This window comes from Macrobrachium nipponense, chromosome 6, assembly GCF_015104395.2.
Source record: "Macrobrachium nipponense isolate FS-2020 chromosome 6, ASM1510439v2, whole genome shotgun sequence".
NCBI lineage: Eukaryota > Metazoa > Arthropoda > Malacostraca > Decapoda > Palaemonidae > Macrobrachium > Macrobrachium nipponense.
In genome coordinates, this window is record NC_061108.1 from 93731170 (window position 1) to 93744827 (window position 13658).

Below are 13658 nucleotides of genomic sequence, written 5' to 3' on the forward strand. Positions count from 1 at the left end.
CTTCACACAATCAGAAATGTATACACATATGTACCATTTTGAAAGTATGATCTATAAGTCCTAACTCATCATATATATAATGAAAATCTCATTTGATCAAACCTCATTCAATGGTGCAGAGAAACTTGCATAAACTGCGTATAATTCAAGGTTCTTCGATGCAAAGTCATTACCGTCATTTGCAGTGTCTTTCATCATTATTTGAAAATAATATTTCGATTACCGGGAAATTTGCGTCACTTTTTTTTCACCGCCCTTTACGTTTTGCAATGCCTCGGGGATTCGTGGTTTTCCGGTATCTTCGTTCAATTTACATCATCTTCCAGACCACAATATACTATTCGTCACTGTAGTGAGCTTTTGTCAGCTGAGCATTCTTTTAGTGCATTGCTCTGACTATAATACCGAACGACGGATAATCCATCTTGATGGAAACTCCTTGAATAAAAATTTAGATGATGCAAGATTCACCTGCACTCGTCAGTTTTTTTACACCAAGATTTTTGTTACTTTCATTATCAAGATACCGCTACTTTGATTATTTATTGTTTGTATTTTTAACATGTTTTTTTAACATTCATATTCACGTTTACCTAATATACTTTCATAATTATTACATTTTTTTTAAATAACCGCAATTTCAATTAATGGTTAAGGAAAAAGTCCACGTGTCCAATTAATGACTACAGAAGAGGATGAGTAATGTAATGAATGTAGAGGGAACTGAAAATTTTTTAGAGCTGTTGTCGTATGTCGTCTCATCATTTCGTCGTATTTACAGTAGTTGGTTAATCTCAAATGTTACTGATTCATAGTATAGAATGAAACCTGTATTTTTCTTTTAGGCAATAACAATATATGTATACTTAGCCAAGTCATGTCAGTCTGTCAGCGACAAGTGATCAGCGAGTTGTATGTTCATAGAATTGTTGCAAATGATCACTGGATGTGATGCATCGCCATTATTTCCCTGTGGTGATTACGCTCTTAAAAGAACGATATCGTCAATACCTAGTAATAAAAAGGGAGGCAAATGAAGAAAAAAAACCCTGTAATGATATTAATGAGAAAAAGGGGAGACACACTGTACTTCATTAAACAGATGTTCGGGACCCCATGTCCAATCCGCTTCGATTTTCTTTTACATTCGTCCGCATAAATATGACGGGGTAATGGCGTCGATGTGGGTCAGGGTAATGAAGGAGGGCATCGTTGCATTCCGTTTTTCCTCACTTGGCTCCGTTTAATCTCTTCTTAATGGTGTGGTGTTATTAGAGGAGATTGTTGTCAGTACCTCCGGCATGTCTCGTTTATGAGGCTATATGAGGAGGATTCCCTTTCCTTTGTAGTATGTACACGTTCTGAAATGTTCTGGACTTGGGTCTGTCTTTGATGGAGCAGTTGATATCTGGACTGTTTGTTTACCTGATGACGTCGGCTGTTTTGATTTAGGTGTCCTAGCTGAAGCAAGTGAATTCCTTCCGAGTGAAATGTCGTTGAGAAAAAGTAGGTAAATGCATAGTTGAGAAACAGATCTGAAACTATTGCTTAAATTCCTAATGAAATATCGTCGAGAAAAAGTTGGTAAAACCATAGAGGAGAAGAAAAGATTGTATATTATCATCCTCATAGTTACTGTTACCTTTGTCTTTTTTAAGTCAAGTGGCATAAACGAAAATAGGGCGCTCATTCACAAATGACAGAGCGATTGAATCGTGCCACAATGCCTGTGGTCATTGACGACTGTGGTGTGACTGGAGTTGTATTGCTTGATTGGTGCTCGTTTTTAAGTCTCATGTACACACATTATATATATTGCACATATTGATACATGGAAATACAGTATGTGCTTCGAACGCAAGGACAGTAGGTGCCTCGCAACATCATGCCATTTTCTATTGCAAATAACTTTAATGTTGGTGTGTTAGTTTTTGCGTATTAAATGTCGGCATGGTTGCAGGTCCACAATAATATAGCATGTGAGTATAAAAGCTTTCGAACCTTGTACTAGGTTCATCTTCAGGACTGAAGATGAACCTAGTAGAAGATTCGAAAGCTTTTTATATCCATTAAAGACCATATACTTACATGCTATATTATTGTGGACCTGCAACCAAATGTCGGTATCTTAAGCGTACTACGTGCATTTTGTTTTACTCAATGCTTATTTGTACACATAATCCGGTGCGATTATAGGGATGGATATATTCTAATGTAGTTAAATATTTTTTTCATTAATATTGCTTCAAGATTTTTCAAAATAAGAAAGTGTAAGGGACATTGAATTGTTACATTGACTCCCACAGTTTTGTACAGGTTATTGCAAATGATTTCATTGCTGCTTTGATTTTAAATCTACGCAGCCATGCACGTGAATATTATATATACGTATATACATATATATATATATATATATATATATATTATATATATATATATTATATAGAATATATATATATATATGATATATATATTATATATATAGATATATATATATATATATAGATTAATATAGGATTTATATATATATATATATATATATATATACAAATATATTACTTATATTACTTATATATAACCCAAGTATAAAAGGCTCGTTAAAACACTCATGTTTAAAGCTAAGGACGATATTTCGGTGGACTGACTTCCACCCTCGCCAAGTAGTGAATGAGAGAAGTTACATTGGCGAAATACATAGTGGGAGATATGCCCTTAGGTGATGCCTGAGGTCACCGCCAAACCGACGTTGGTTCTGCTAATTGTCTTAATCCGCTTCATCTGTAGATCCAGAATCAAATGAGCAATGAAGTCATTTGAGGTAAGTTTAGCAAAAAAGTGGGCGTTAATGTAACAATTTCATATGTAAAAATGAATGCTGATGATATCTGGTTGTGGAAAAATAATTTTATTTTTAAAATATCTTTAACAACACGAAATCCAGTGAATGTTTTTTCTATCTAGCATTTTGCACCAGTAATAACACGAATGCCGAAGCAAGATTGAATCTTACAACTAAATTTGTAGAAACGAGAATGGAAACTCGCGAGTGAGACTCCCCAAAACAAGGCAAATGAGGCTGTAACAAGTTCTCTTACTTATGAAGAGAAGATAATCCTTCCAGAGAGACACTGGACCAAATCTTTCTACCCCATTTCTTCCAGCTCCGTTCTAACCACACTCCCCCAAACCCCCACCCCTCACCTCTGCTATTCCCTTCCCCTCAGCCTACTTCGCCCACCATCAGGCATCACAAGAATCACAACATCCACGATTATGATTACCATTATCACGGGTGGGTGAACATCGTGGTGTCCCTCACCAGATGTGCAAGACGGGGAGAGAGGGGCGCGAAGTAACCGCCATGTTACCACTCCTTAGGGAGAAATTGATGGAGCGATCATACCTCTCGGGCTGTCAACAAGTATTGATTCCCTCACCGCGGAATATGTATCTTGGAGTATATATCACGTCTATGAAATTCGATACACACATATTCGCCATAAAAAGAGGAGGGGGAGTTCGAGGGAAATTTTTGCCGTTGATGGAGGAGGATTGAGGCCTCAAAGTTTGTCATTTTTCTTTTATGTTATCTTATTAAGTGTAGTGTACCCCGCCAATAAAAGGAAAAAGGATTCGTTCTTTTAAATGGAGATGAAAATAATATTATTCCATTTGTTTGGACACAGAACATGCAAATGGATACTTTCACTCGTATGTTTTGTTTTATAGTATAGCTCCTGGGGTGTGATATCGAACACATTCAGATTATGAAATATATCTACTGGTATTAATGAATGTGCTCGTCGTCAGCTGATCCATTGTTTTGAAATATCAGCTTCCTTTTTTCGATGTTGTATAATGATTGCCTACATTAATCTCGCACGCACAGCCTGTGCCCAAGTTGACTTGGAGTATCGAAGATGTTTACAAATACTTTTGTATTGTGTTGGCATCATTTAAATGAAGACTATTTTTACTTATAAAATCCTGGCTCGTGTAGCAAAGCAGTCACGGATGTGTATAAGGATATATATATATATATATATATATATAATATATATATATATATATATGTGTGTGGTGTGTGTGTGTATATATATATAATATATATATATATATATATATGTATATATATATATATATATATATATATATATATATATATATATATAATGTTGTAGGAAGCCCACTAAAATTTGGAAAAAATGAAAGTTTTTACTTAAGCTTTCGGAGAGTACATTCTCTCCCTCTTTCAGAAAGAGAAATAAAAGTTACAAAAACTGAAAGCAACGGTCAAGGTAAAAGAAATAACAAACAAGCATATAGTTGTATCAGAATAACTACTCTACGATGGTTTGCCAATCTTGTGTAACAACTTAGTTACACTAACTACATGCTTTGTCATAATTGCATTACAGAAAAGGTCCCACATTTTGGATTAAAATAGATTCTAAAAGTTTTCTTTTTTTCAGTGTTATTAACAACCTTTATGTTTTTCATTTTGTCCAGGGTAACTATGATTTTTGTGTGTATTGAAAGAGGGCATTGTTTTCATCACCTTTCCTTAATGAGTCACGATGTTGTCTTTTTCTTCTGTCAAAATCAATCGTTTCACCTATATATGTTTTATTACATTCTTGGCAGGGAATTTTGTAAGTGTATCCTTGTTTTTTGTTCACATTTTTAACATTATTTGTTAGGTAATTTTGAACAGTGTTTGTATTCTTATATACTGGGACAATGTTCCAAAATTTCAAATATTCCTTTACAAGTCAAGGGTTTTCTTGGGTTTGTGGTATGCCTAGGACACTATTATAATTACATAGGAAGCTCCTCTTCTCCCTTGCCACATAATATATTCTACGTGCCTTAAAATGCGCCCTTCGAATAAAATTTGTATTGTAACGAAGTGCAGTGAAAACATTTTTGATATGATTTATTTCAGTCTCTAAAGATTGGCAAACCACCGTAGGGCAGTTATTCTTATACAACTGTATGCTTGTATGTTATTTCCTTTACCTTGACCGTTGTTTTCAGTTTTTGTAAGTTTTATTTCTCTTTCTGAAAGGGGGAGGGAATGTACTCTCCGAAAACTTAAATAAAAACTTTAAATTTGTCCAAATTTTAGTGGATTTCCTACAACATAATATTCGAGTACACGGATACAGTGTTTAACTTTGATATACATACTATATATATATATTATATATATATATATATATATATATATATATATATATATATATATATATATATATATATATATATATATATATATATATATATATATAAAAGTTAAACACTGTATCCGTATATACTAGAATATTAAACATAATATTCTAGTACACGGATACAGTGTTTAAACTTTGATAATATATATTATATATATATATATATATATATATATATATATATAATATAAATATTATATATATATATATATCAAAGATAAACACTGTATCCGTATACTAGAATATTATGTTATAGGAAGCACAATAAAATTTGGAAAATAAATATATATGTACAAGAAATATAATATTTTATAAAACTTACAGAAGGATTTTACATCATTGTGGATTGTATCCCCATATGTATAAGAATCGCAACCTTGAAAATACATTTTTGTGATGTGAAACGTAGGCCCATTGAACCAGTTACTTGTCCTCAGCCTGATATATATATACATATATATATATATATATATATATAATATATATATATATATATATATATATATATACATATACATATATATATATATATATATATATATATATATATTTATATATATCAGGCTGAAGACAAGTAACTGGTTCAATGGGCCTACGTTTCACATCACAAAACGTATTTTCAAGGTTGCGATTCTTATATATATATATATATATATATATATATATATATATATATATATATATATGTATATTATTTATATATATATATATATATATATATATGATGTGTGTGTGTGTAACATACATACATATACATATATATATATATATATATATATATATATATATGTGTGTGTGTGGTGTGTGTGTGTGTGTGTGTGTGTGTGTGTGTGTGTGTGTGTGTGTATGGGGATACAATCCGCAATGATGTAAAATCCTTCTGTAGTTTTATAAAATATATATTTCTTGTACAGGAAATTACGTATAGCTTTCGACCATCAGCTGTGGTCTTGTTCACTAAAATGTGATATATCACCTCAAGGAAATGACATGTAGGAGCACAAACAGACTTCTCTTACAACATTTGAAACAATAAAGATTAGGCAACAAGCTAGTTAACTATTATTATGTATGATCGGGCGGTTGAACCCTCGTCCTTTCCAGAATTCATCTTGAACTTCGTGGGGGAATGTTTCTGTTGTCAACTGCTTGTTTTATGGTGGTTGCGTGGTAAGATCAAGATGAATTCTGGAACGGACGAGGGCTCAATCGCCTGATCATACATAATAATAGTTAACTAGCTTGTTACTTAATCTTTATTCTTTCAAATGTCATAAGAAAAGTCTGATTGTGCTCCTACATGTCAGTTCCTTGAGGTTATATATCACATTTTAGTGAACAAGACCGCAGCTAATGGTCGAAAGCTATAAGTTGCTGTACAAGAAATATATATATTTTATAAAACTACAGAAGGATTTTACATTATTGTGGATTGTATCCCCATTTACTTAGAGGTACAACATAATACCTAGCCTCTGCGCGCACACACACACACACACACAAATATATATATATAATATATATATATATATATATATATATATATATATATATATATATGTATATATATACGTGTGTGTGTAGTTTTGGTCAGTTACTCTGGGTCACTTGGGTCGACTCCTAAGGACTCGCCATAAGAAAATATAAAAAAAAGACCCCCAGAGCCCCCAAGAAAACCAATTATTAGAAGAATGCCAAAGAACTTTACAATAAAGGAAAATTGTGTAAATAAGACTAAAATAAAGTCCAAATTCATGAATTTACATGACTTAAAAGGAGATAGTTACCTTGAAATAGGTCATATTTAAAGTTTACTTACTTTTTACTCACACATCTTTATGTATTATAAAACTTATCGCTTCCGAAACAAGCGGCAACTTTAAACTCCTCTGTTTATAAGGAAATGAAAACCAGGTAATAGTTTAGTAGATGATTATGGCAGGTCAAGGTCGAAGTGAAGCGTTTCCCCAGTCCGCGATTGACCTTCGGGTAGCGGAAATACGTCAGCGCTGTAAGCGATTGGGGGCCACCTGTTTTGACTGTGACTAAACTGTAAGAGTAAAGGAGTATTTAACCGTTTTATTGCATATAAAGTTCATTACATTTAGAGTTGTTTCATATTAGGAACGGTGGCTTGGATTAGCTCAGATACTGAACATCTTGTGCAGAATGGGCTGAAGCGTATACAGACGTAGACATAAATTAATATTTTCATTTCTTACCTGTATATATTGATGAAGATTCTAATAGGCACGTAAGGGATAAATTGTCAGTATATATCAACATAACTTATCTAGTTGGAACTGGCTAAAAGGCTAGTGCTCTTTGTTGACACCTAAGCGGAAAATAGCAACATGTAATAATATTTTACTAAGAATATTTTAGACTGTGTAAATACAGTTAACAATTGAAAATAATATTATTTTGTGTCTGGGTCTGTACAGTACGTTTGACCCCATTCTGCAGAAGATGCTCAGAAGAAATTTTATTATAATAGAAACTAAAGAAACTCAGTGGTCCTTTGATAATGACCAATGCCTCTCATTGGTTAATCCAAAACGACTATTCAATTTGAAGAGGTACATCAGAAAGTGTTAAAATAGTCATACAAACTTTTAATCTTTGTTTGAAAACTAAGTCTTTTTTATCTTTTTTTTATCGTTTGCAATTTGCCTGCAAATCTTTAAGCATAATGGGGAAAGGTCTTGCACTCCGTTGTTTATATCGTAAGGATTTTTGTTGTTTCCAATATTATTCAGCATTACTTGCACTAATGTCAATTCTCTCTCTCTCTCTCTCTCTCTCTCTCTCTCTCTCTCTCTCTCTCTCTCTCGTATGTTGAGAATTTGAATACCTTCAAATCGAAAGTATATGTCAAATAGCGTTCCATGTAAATCTTTAGTTACATATGCTTTGCCTTATATGAATTGTTGGAAGGTGGTGCTATGATGTCTGTGGACTTTGCTTCTTAATGTCTATGAACTAGCAGAATTGGTTTCAGGTTTCTGGAACTCCTTTGCGAACAAGTCGGTCGAGATATTTATGTTTGGCATCTGTTTTTTCTGCTTGCGAGTAGCTTTACCGTCAAATCAGTGTAAATTAAAGTTGGCAAGGCTGAAGATTCTGATTGCACTCATTTGCAGATTTTGCTACGTGTAACTCCTTGGCTGTATTCTTTTGTAATCCCATTGTTTCTTCTTTGAAGATTGTATTGTGAGGTGTACAACGGCATGTAGTAACAATTTCACTCTCGCGTCTTTTTATAAGCAACAGTTTGGCTCTTGAAGTTGCGCATTTTTCTTCACTAGTCATAAGGTTCTGATAGACTTGACTAGCTGAGAGTTGTTTGATACAGTTCAAATGTTTGCGGATTAAATGCTAGTTGCTTCAATAAGTGAACACTCTACACATAAGCAGAAAGGAAAGCTATTTTGAACGACTTATTTCATCCTCCAGTACTCGGAAGCTTTCCAGATGCTGAAGTATATGAAAAAGCTTTCGTGGAAAATAAATACATGGCCCGACGTCTTTTCACCATTTCTAATAATTAGGAGGTTTGGGTAGTTGTGGCCCAAGATAGAATTTGGCCTAATTGTAATCTAGCACGAACTGGTATACATTTTCCGTAAGTCAATCATTGTTAAGCAGAATTTTTCCCTTTTTTTATGAGATATATCATGAGGAGACAGTAGCAATTAAGCCTAATAAACCATATATCATTGAATGTAGAATCTTACTTAGAGTATTCCCTTATTGAAGCAACTAGAATTTCTCGTTAAAATTTAAGTTCTGCTAAGAAATTAGTGAATTTTATTAGATCCCCTATTCTGATGAAATATCGGCGACCATCTTTGGAGATGGGTAAATGTTTATTTAAAAAATTGATCTTGAATTCTGAAAATTATTATAAAGGCAAGATTTTATATGCGTACCGTCGTTTCATTTTGAACTTACCCAGTGGCTTCAGCTATATATATATATATATATATATATATATATATATATATATATATATATATATATATATATATATATATATATATATATATATATATATATATATATATATATATATATATATATATATATATATATATATATATATATATATATATATATATATATATATATATATATATATATATATATATATATATATACATATATATATATATTATATATATATACGCATATATAACTAAGAGCAGTTTACGCGAAGGAAATACTGTTTCACAACTGTATTTCATTCCCAGGAAGTAAGGCATTAAACGACGAAAGAAGCCCATAACGAAAACACCCGAGAAGTGATATAAATTAAAAGAAGAGTAGCGAGAATAGACGGTGGAACATAAACGTACGCTTGAATAACGAGAGCTGACAGTAACTCCGGCTGTAGGAAGACCTTTTCTAAGGGAACATCGGCGCGAATGAAGACAAACGAGTTCATAAAACGAAAAGCTGAGGTCTAATAAAAAAGAAAAGAAAACCGAAAGAAACGAGGGAAAGATAACGGGAAAGAAGTGAGGAAAACCTTGCGTCATAAAGGACATAATATATACTCGATGCGTGGTGGGTAGTGAAGCGATGCTCTGACCCATCAAATGTTCTAAGTAGGACTCTACCATTTCACTTTTTAATATCCTGATTTATCACTATCGTATTTCTTATGCAGCAGTACATCGGTGTTATGTCAATCTCCAGGTGTTTATCAAATAAGATTTGAAAATTTTTGTTGTCATCGAGACTCATTTTAACTTTAATGGAAGTAGCCAGGAATGTACGTTATTTTTCTTGTAGTAAAAAAATATCCAATCGGAAGTATATACAAACTTCCTGTTAGTGTGTAAGCGTAGTATTTATCCAGATTTTTTTTTGTTCAGTTTATGTCTGTGGATGGACTAATTGTTGACGATGTTAGCAAATTGATATGTCAAGTCAGTTCATTTAATTAAATGGGTATTGTACTATTGACTAAAATTTACGTCGTAACTAGCAGTATTCGTGGGTGCACTACTTGAGTAGTTTCTTATACAGTTCCTCCTGAATTGGAATTTTGTTTTACACTGATATGATTTCTTGGAAAAAAAATTTCTTAAATAAATTGCCTTCTCGAAAAATGATTTAGCTAACGCTTGCTTGTCCATGAAAACTGAGTTTGGTACTCACACACCATCCTTTATCTCTTGTAGGGAAATTAATAGGATGCCAGCCAAATGGCCTTGCTGAATGCAGGCCTGGGAAGGAGAAAGCTCAAAAGAAAAGGGGACAGCTCGGATCCAATCAGGAAAGAAGCAACAGAGTTGTCTTTTGAAAGTGAGTGCATTATTTTCCTTTATTTTGTGGCTATTTTTAAGGTGATATATGTTTTGATTTCTTTGTGTTGATGTTGTATAGGAAGGGATTGTGGATGCTCATGTTTGCTTGTCCATCACTTTCATAATCACTAAGTAATGAAGAATTTTACTTGTTACAGTTATTGAAGAGGTTAAAAAGGCTGATTTTGTGCCTGATCGGTTTTAAAGTCAGGTGTCAGTCTCACGAAAGGATTTAACTTTAAAATGTTTCGAGGTTATTATAACTGATTCGTGCTTTATAGCATTTGTACAACCTATTTTTTGTGAGGTTGGGATTGGAAAGTTTGTTAGTTAGTAGATGCATAAAGTCCTTTTTACACGAAATTTGTTAAAAGTTTCTGTACCTTATGTTAAAAATAATGCTGCCTTCAGCCGTTCATATAGTTATTGTTGATGTGCAACTCCTCACAACCTTTGCATAGCAAACCTCCATTTAATAACTTTTTTTGTTTTTTCTTTTATTGCATATCACAATCTAAATTTTATTCCTTCTCCATTTACCAGTGACTAATTTGACCAATTGCAGATGTCGAATGCTGATGAAAGGAGAGACAAGAATTTACTGTGATCAAAAATCCGTTTATCCAATAACTAGTGACTAGAAGCAAAGACTTAAAAGTAGACAAAGTCAACATGTATTTTAAAAAATAACTTCACAACCACTTCTGAAAATCTGAGAAAACTTTACAGCCACTTCCGAAAACCTATGGGTGAAATTTTGCCATTTCCATAACGTTAATGACGCCGTTTTTAAGACGAGTTAGCACATTCTGTTTAATACCTCTGATCAATATATTACGGAAATTTCTTGTCGTGTTCACTACCTGAGAATACTACAAGCAATTGAAAATACACCAATTGGACTCATAAGAGGACAGCTTTTAAGGACTGAAAGAACGTTCACTTGCCAAAGGCAAAAACTTTCTAAATATTCGGCAGAATATCGTATCCCATAAATGAAAATTTTATTCAGTTCACCTGCAGTATTGAATGGGATTAGTCGACAAACTCCAATTACCTTTAATGCGTAGGATATATTGTCCACCAATAGCATCAGGAGAGGCTCAGGTTCACAGCATGGAAATGTATTTTAAACAAAGGAGAAACGCGAGTTTTGTAATCGAACAATCTCAGATGAGATAACGTGGTCATAAAGGTATATATGCATTCTGTATTGTATATACCAGAGGTGATCATGACTGCGGTTGTTGTTTTAGGAATATTTGCGTCTTAACCTGTAGATCTTGTGTGAAGACGTGGTTCCAAAAACCAGGCAGATAAAAAGATAACCGTCATAAAATAAGAGTAGGAGATGGAGTTATGACTTTCTTATTCTCCTTTAGACTACAAGTAGATTTGAGTGAAACCAAATTTTGAAATAAACACTTTCGCGGACAGACTTAAGACACAACCTACTATATAATTGAAGTCTGTTCTGCAATTCGCTACTGAATTCACGATGTGATACCGAACTCAAATATGAGAAAAGTATGTAAAGACTTTTATGGCGATCGATTTAGTAATTACTTTACGACGTTTTGACGTCACACCTGTTCCACAACTTGGTCAGTTAGAATGGTTTAAAATATCATGTAAACAGCATTATATTTTAACTAGAGATGAGTTCCGCATCCAGTGATTTGATAAGAAACGTCCTGATTCCAACAAACTGATTAACGACGAAGGTTACTGAGAAAATGGTCTGGGTGTGTCTACAGAGAAAATGGTTTAAGCTTTAAGGCATTTAAGCTCTGATACTAATTACAACCACTTACAGAAGAAGAAACCCAGTAGTAACAGTCTTAAATTTCAGCATAAAATACAATTCACTTTAGTTTCCTATATCTATGTACTGATTTCTGTAAAGGTACCTTTTGTCTTAAGTCAGTAGTCATGATTCATCATTATTTTTAAAATTTTTTACTTATCATAAGTACAGGTATGACCTTGCATCTCTGCTATGAAAGACGACACCTGCAATAATTGCAGATACTGTAATTACACCATCACTTTGGGATGAAAGGCGACGCCGCTTCTTTCTCGTTATTTTTGTGTCTGTACGTACAAAAAAGATCTTTATCTTGGGCACGTCGGCTACCAAGATCGGCTGTAGGGTCGAGATCAAGGTACAGATTTAGACCTAGATTCATTAAAAAGAATATGATTATCATAAAAACTCTAAAAACTAACGAACATCTAGTAACTTTTTAATCAAAGTCTCTGTCAATTAATAGATTAATACTATTAGATGTTGGAGGTGAAGTGAATACAACTTTTATCTGTAGAACGAGAGATTCTACCGGCTGTTTAGAAAATATTTGCTATTGGCAAGGGAACTTTCTTTTAGTCTTAAGCTGTTCCCCTGAGAATTCAGCAATAAAGGAGCAAAGTGTACGCTTCAGCTTACTTAGGTACCTTAGGTAAAAATGAAAATTAGTTTATTTTCTTATCTATAAGCAGCACTAGTAAGATACTTGTAGCTGGGTTTCTCTCTCTCCCTCATATTATATATATATATATATATATATATATATATATATATATATATATATATATATATATGTGTGTGTGTGTGTGTGTGTGTGTGTGTGTGTGTGTGTGTGTACATATGAATGCGCACTGCTCTGTCAAGAGGTAGTAGTATATGTAGGCACCAAATGTACTGTAGCTACAACATTTTTATCTCTCTTGATGGCTTGGTGCATTAGGTCACTAAACTCTATGTACAAACATTATGAGACGTGGGTTAGAATTACGTAAGGTATGTGCACGTTTATGTACTACCACAGTCTAGACCATGTGTACTAAACAATTTCCTCCGATTCTTAGGATACAGCAGCTTCGATATCTGTAGCTTATTTGTCACTTGTATTAGAGGTACATATAGAGCATCACGTCAAAGAAGGCGTAGAAATCGTGTATATACTTTCGATGTTTAGGGCACAGCAGCTTTGATAGCAGTAGCTTGTTTGCTACTTAATATTTAAAAGTATAAACATATCACGTTAAAGTAATAACGAAACCACCATACGTACATTCATGTTTATATGCGTATGTTCATAAACTGTGTACA